The following is a 7,342-nucleotide window of genomic DNA, read 5'->3' as shown; positions in this document are numbered from 1 at the left end:
CGTGTATTGATGGTGTGCTAAGCTAACATGCTAGCTAGCTCTCTAGTTGCACCTGCCATCTAGCTGTTATTTTTTATGATTTTTTTTCTAAATCGGAATGCTTACTGAAATATTTCTTTATTTAAGAAAGGCATTTGATACAGTTTCAAATGTGAAGTGAAGATTATGAAAGAAATTAGGGGGTGAAACACCGTGATTAGCCAGTCGTTAGCGATTATAATGGAGACAAAGGAAAAGAATATTTATGGCCATAAGCAGGCTGGAAAGGTGTAAATGTGTGCAGGAGAGACTGACACTGAATGGGGCTCGTTTGCACCACAAAACAATAGAGACAATAGACTGAATAGATGCTAATAGATGACAATAAACACAAGTTTGCATTTTAGAGTCAATTCAAAATTAAGTCATTTGAGATGATCTTGAAAAACATTTAACAAAATACAGAGTTTTAGACTTATCACCTTCAAATTTTAAATATAACATGGTCAGACATGTGTCTTTAGCTGGAGTGCATTTCTAGAGTGCTGACGGGCCAACTTCAATTTAATTTTCATGAAGATGTTTCATAAAAATAAATTTCTAATAACTTACACAACTTTGAAGCTATTCATAATTTTTTTTTCATTATGACAATAATTCATTCTACATTTCCAATAAAGTGCCAGGTGTCAGCTTTCAAATAAGACCGTACTTGAGCTTTTAGGACAAAGGGTCAATTAATTGAATCTTTTTTAGGTTGGGTATGCTATTTCTGGGGATTTTTCAAAAGTGGCGCTGAAGGCTAACAGGTTTTTAACATGTATCTACTGTAACTACTAATTATTACCAAAATGAATCGATATTAAATCAAGATGTCAAGCAATAATAAATACAGTAACCTGCCAGCAATTGTAACCATGCAGCTAAACATTGTAACATGTTGTCAGTAAACTTAATAAAAATAAGTTACCAAATGTTTTGACAATCACAACTTATTGTGATGCAAGTTTTTTTTCTCCCACACACAGAAATGTGGGAGAAATTTTCTCCCTTTTTTTTCTCCCATCCCCCATATATACATGGCAGCTATGTATATCTGACATTTTTGTAAAAATTAATTATTCACATATTCTTATTCTGTGACCACTTCTTTACATTATGTGATGTTGTTTTTTAAGTTGTGTACATTTTGGAACTTTTTATTTAGAAAATAAAAAAGGTTCTTTCTACATCGAATGGAATGCAAAAACTTTAAAGCTCAATATCTCAAAACCAGTCAGAATGCAGATAGAACCTTATAATTCCAAGGTGGTGAAATGTACTTTTATTACTTTAATTCAGGTCATTGATATTATACAATATTGTACAGTGAGTGAGAAATAATAATAAAAAATGTTAAAACTTTTATTTGGATGGTCCACTTTAGACATTTTACTAACCAAGTAACTTTGCAACTACATGTCAACTAACTCTTATTAGGGTAGTAGACTTAATATCTGCTAACTCTTTATTTTGATGCTCCCAGACAGACATTCAACTGACTATAAGTAAGTTTGCAAATACATGTCAACTTATCACTAAGCCGAACCCTAACAGTTTAATTTACAGTAGTAATTGAGTTCATTGGCATGTAGTTGCAAAGTTATATTATTAGTAGAATATCCTAAGTGAACCATCGAAATTAAGTGAAACCGATTCTAAATTTATTTTGAAATTTCATTTTACTTTCATTTTAATAATAAATTAATAATAAAAAATATATATATTCTGCAGGGCTTTCACTAATAGGGTGAAAGGTGGGATCAGTTCAAGCCCATAACACTTCCAGTATGACTGAAGAAGGATCCAATATAATCCCACAAACTGATGAAGTAGATGATAGTCAGTTTACCTAAGTCCTATATATAAATCCTGAATTCAAGACACCTATTGTCTCCCATAAAAAGACAATCGTCATTGTTTATCTTATGACACATGTTTAATCTACAATGAACCTCCTGCTCACACACACCAGTAACAAGCACAATGATACGTGATGAGCAGATGAGTGTGTGTGAGCCCGAGCTGGTCTGTGCAGGTGTTGTGAACCCAGAGGAAGGTAATTGTAGAGAGGGCTGAACTCCTGCAGCACTGTGTGATACTGGCAGCGCAGTAATACATGCCCGTGACTTGGGCTTGTTTTCTACATTGTATATGAAGCGAAGCAGACTTTTCACCATCACCGGATACATTAAAGCCATTTCTATATGGATCCTCAGTCTTTGGTGTTTTATAGTACATATAAGCCACAAGTTTGAGTTGCGTGTCTCCAGCAGAGCGCTGGTACCATAATATGGTGTCGTAGTTCTTGATGGAATGACTGCATGTCAGTTCAACCTGACCGTCAGGATGACTCAACACTGAAGCTGGAGACTGATCGACGTCTTTACACACCGCCGGGACTGTACAGAGAGAAGACCTTCATCGTTACAGAAAAGTTTCAAAATCAATTCATATATTTGTTTTCTTAAATTGTCAAATTGAAATCTGAAACTAAAAACTGATTGATTGATATGTGTGTAAATAAATATGACACCTGTTAGCAAAAGCGCTGTCAAAATTTGGATGGAGAGGCGAGACATCATGTTGAGTCCTCGACTGCACTGAGATGCATTGAGCTCATTTCTTGTAGACAGGAAATGACATCACAAACCACCACAATGACCACACGGACGGCTGCCATCATTTAGGTTTTTTTTTCACACTACATAGGTGTCGCTGTCTACAATGAACTTGTATAAAAAATAATTGTTAAATACAATGTACTTTTTGTGTTTGTTGTATTGCAAAACTTTATTGAGGTTGGATACCAGTTTAATTATAGATGTAACCAGTGCTTAATTTGTAAAGTGGGAGGTCCCGGAGCGCAGAGGGGGGGTGGATCCGGCGACTCAAAACGGGGGTTGGAGGTAGGGGGAGACCGGGGACAGTTGCAACACTTTTTGCATTTGGCTCTGTTACTCGGAGACAGTTTGGATTAGACAAACCAATTTTTCATACAATAAACTTACATCTGTCTGTTAATAGTCTAAACCATTTAAAGATTGTTCCAGAATCTACATTTTTCACAATTTGCATTTGAATGTAAGGAGTCAGATGTTGCAACTGACCCCGTGCCCGGGGACAATTGCAACACGGTTTGGGGATGGTTGCAACGTGTTACAAATAGGAATATATGTCAGTTTTAGCTAAATGATTATTATCAAATATTTATTCATCAGCTTTGATTAATGACAATTATAGATTTTTCTAGATGAATAGGCCTTATGTGCAGATGTAAAATATTCAAATTGATATCAAATACAGTAGGCTTTTAGTAAAATAAGAAGAATGGAACGATTTGTGAGGCAATTAACTTTTATTTAGCCTATTGTCATGTAAAACATTTTTTTTTAACTATATTTTTTATTATCATTTTTCATTTTAGCAAAACAAAGGTTAACAATGTAATGTCAACAATATAACTGCATCTTCCATCTACTTTAACGATAACTTTACAGCAATAACTTATCATTTTCAACTTTCAAAACTTGATGAACTATATTATATTTAAGTAAAAACTTGTGTGCAGATGAATGAAAAAATATGAAATAACTTTTAAAATGTTAAAAATACTGCTATGTGGTCTGTTTTTATATTTATGCATTGTACGGGGACAGTTGCAACAGTTGTTGCAACTGTCCCCTTACCTGTCAGCCATGATAAAACCTCATGTGCTAGCTAAACAAGGTGGCATTGAAACATGTTAACCATATTAGCTTAAAGTTAACATTCCACTCATTTAAACCATATAAGTTTGAACTGAATCACAAAAAACAATCACCTCATTTTAACAAAAACAAAGCTCAAGAAAATAAATACTTTCATACCTCAAAAACAGTTTTTTTTTTAATAAATCCTGTAGCAGCTCAGGAATCTCCTTGATTTTTCTCTGCAAGGGAGGGGCATCCAACTGAGCATGTGCAGTGTGAGTGTCATCACTCTAGCTTCTTTCTGATTGGAGAAAAATGACATGTTGCAACCATCCCTTGTTGCAACTGTCCCCGGTCTCCCCTAATGGAACAAAAAAAATTACACTGCCTATGTAGCTTCTAAAAATAATAATATATATATATGTAATATATAATATATAATAATATGATAATGAACTAGTTCATGTTCATAGTTCTTTTTTTTTTTTATGAACTAAGTTCACACATCTAAAAATGAACTAGTTCACGTTCATTTGTTAAATTCTTTTAACAAAGATGTAGGCTATTATTAATAATAATGTTATTTCAACACAATATCTCGTTATTTCGAAATAATATGTGTGCGTGCATCTGTAAATCCGGTGACGCGTGTATTGATTTTTATTAATAAACAAGTGTTTTCTCTAAAAGTGTCGACTCGACTACAAAGATAAAGTTGACGATCGCCATCTCCGTGTGAACGCGCTTATAGAGAGAAATGCACATAAATAAGCCTAATAATGGATTATCAGAGAGTAGCCTTTTTCTTTTTTCGTTTTGAATTATTTCGTTTAAAGACATTTCAAGCTTTGTGTATTTGATGTATTTGTCATGTCTGTGTGAGGCATACACTGAGTTTCGTTAAGTTAGGATGTGCTCTAGTTCACGTGCAATGCAAGTGAGCGCGCGGGCGCCTCCGTTATATTTGTTTCGTCGGCCTATTCATTAAATACAGGCAATTGGTTGATGAAAAATTGATTAAAATTAAGATACAATTTATACAAAACGAAATTCACTTTAAAGAAAGGCTTTCTATAACAACTTCAACTTCAACGGTCAAAATCATGTCTGACCCGCTCCATGTCTCATATTGGGCATCTTACTCGGTCGTGCGGTTCACTTTTCATAAATCAACATAAATGAAAAAAATAAAAATAAATAACATTATAATATTTTAACAAATATGAAATGCGCTTTTTTAATGGCTACAACAGTAGGCTATAGTAGGCCTACATAGCACTCTCTATTTGTACAAATTTCTGCACATTAATTTAATTCTGAATTTTGCACACACAAGTTGAAAGGCATTTGTTCAAATCAAGTTCACGGATAATTGTGCGTGCATTTATTAGCCTAATCATTATGATACTAAAATCCTAACAAATAGGCTATGCTATGTACAAAAAATCAGATGAGCCCATAATATGAACGGTTAAGCATTTTCCTCCCATAGAAAACCATTAGGCTATAAGAACGCTTAATGTGGCTTAATGCAGATTAGAATGTCCCCTTATTATGTCGAAATAACGAGATATCGATACTAGGCTACTGTGTCCACCGTGGTCTCCTTTTTGATCAGCGGAAACGATTTTTGCTTGTTTGGGATCTGACTGTCCAGCACATTTGAAAAAGTTAAGCAAACTTTCCTGTCTTTTTGACATTATTTTAGTGACACAGGAGGTGCCGGTGTTCTGTCGATGTAGCATACTTTGTCAGAATAGCATACCGGAAGTTGAGTTTTATAGCAGGTTCTGTCAATTTAGCCTACTTTATCAAAAAAGCATACAGTGTTTGTGAAGGGTATGCTGTTTTGATAGCCCCTGGTTTAATAAAAATACAGTTTATAAAGGGGTATGCTGTTTTAAAGCCCCTGGTTTAATAAAAATAGAGTTTCTACAGGGGTATGCTGTTTTGATACCCCTGTAGAAACTGTATTTTTATTAAACAAGGGGCTATCAACATAGCATACCCCTTTATTAACTGTATTTTTATTAAACCAGGGGCTATCAAAACAGCATACCCTTCAATTAGGTAATGTGTATATATTATGCGATATAATACACAAACACTTACCGCTTGTAATCTTAGGTATGCTGAAATTATGGTTTAAATGGAACGCATGCGCAATTCCACAAATTTTACTGCTGCGCATGCGCATTAACCGAAGGTATCCCATTCTGATGGGTATGATGTTCCGTCAGAACACCGGATCCAATAAAAAAGGTTCCGGATCCACTGTCTGAGGTGACGGAACATGTTCCGGCGTGTTCCGGCTCAAATTAAGCCCTGGATGTAACTACCAAAATGAGTTACAATGTAATTTCATACAGGTATTTTAAAAACATACATATACACAATAAATGCGTTGTATGAAATGATTCATTTAAATGTGTTTTCTCTTCATTCATGGTGGCTTATTGTGTTCAGTGATGTTTTCTAGAACTTGCTGGCGTGGTTTCATGCAGGTGTATCACGACGCGTTGAAGATAAGAGAGCAGTTTTTGTCACGGAGGAGAGGATTTTTGTGACATTGTGCATACGACGCTGCACAGAAATACTCTGCACTGTCCTGGTCTGGTCGTGCTTCAAGAATCTTTAAAGTAACTTCTTCTTCTCCATTTCCAGTTAAACTGAAATGACCCTTATACGCTTCCTCGTAGTCTTTTAAGTTGCTGTATCGTGCATAACCGATGAGTTTCAGGCTAAAATCTCCATAGGACCTCTTATACCACAATATTGTGTCATAGCTGGTAATTTTATGTTTGCAGGTGAGCTCTACAGAGTCCTTGGGTTCACACAGCACGTCTGAAGGGGACTGGTGCACCTTCTCACAGATCAGGCAACCTGAGAAGACATCACATATTGTTAGGCACAAAAACTCATGCAGTTTGATGTCTTTGTAGCCTTTATATAATAATCTGCAGGAATTTACAATTGACAAAATCAAGATACCTGTAAACCAGCTCAGGAAGAAGATGATTTTAAACACAAATCGAATCATGTTGGATGATGCTCATGCCATGGAAGAGAGCTCTTTAGTAAAGCAGCAGGACTAGACATAGGAAGTGATGTCATGTTGAAATGGGCTGGACCATTTTTCTCAATAGAATAAAAAGTATATAAGGCATGAATCAAATCAACCAGTTTCATATATATGTACAAATATATAAGTAGTTTGAGTGTGCGGGGAGACTGGCGTAACTGCACCATTTGCATATTCATCAGAAAAATATGTTGTTGTTGCTGAGCTAATTGCAAATTCTGCTTCTGCCACTGATTGGTGGAGCCCTTTTGAGGATAATGGATAGTGGAGTACATTGGGAACTCATTAAATAATAAGGATGCACCGATGTGAACATTTGGTCCGATACTATAATAACCGGTAATACTTAATATTTGAAAGCCCATAACTGCTATAGCTATAGCCTAGCCAAATGTGTATGTAATTTTTGAGAGCCAAATCTCTCACCATTAAATTCCATGTCCTAAGCACACAATTATAATTATTTTCTCATCATAATTTTATGTAGTTCATATGACATACTTTCATTAATTTACTTTCACACGTTGCACTCAACTATATTTAAAAAAAA

General features: G+C 35.1%; 1 gene segment (V, D, J or C); it reads right to left on the bottom strand.

The window, feature by feature from the left end:
• Nucleotides 1–6,209: 6,209 nt before the first annotated feature.
• On the bottom strand, nt 6,210–6,776 carry LOC307009712 (immunoglobulin kappa chain variable 12-41-like). The segment is given in 2 exons: nt 6,702–6,776; nt 6,210–6,593 (listed from the first exon to the last, which is right to left on the bottom strand).
• Between the last annotated feature and the right edge of the window lie 566 nt (nt 6,777–7,342).

The sequence above is a fragment of the Phoxinus phoxinus genome (genome assembly GCF_949152265.1).
Source record: "Phoxinus phoxinus genome assembly, chromosome: 13".
NCBI classification, from domain to species: domain Eukaryota; kingdom Metazoa; phylum Chordata; class Actinopteri; order Cypriniformes; family Leuciscidae; genus Phoxinus; species Phoxinus phoxinus.
Note: the sequence above shows the minus strand (reverse complement) of the source record. Positions and strands in the feature narration are given on the sequence as shown.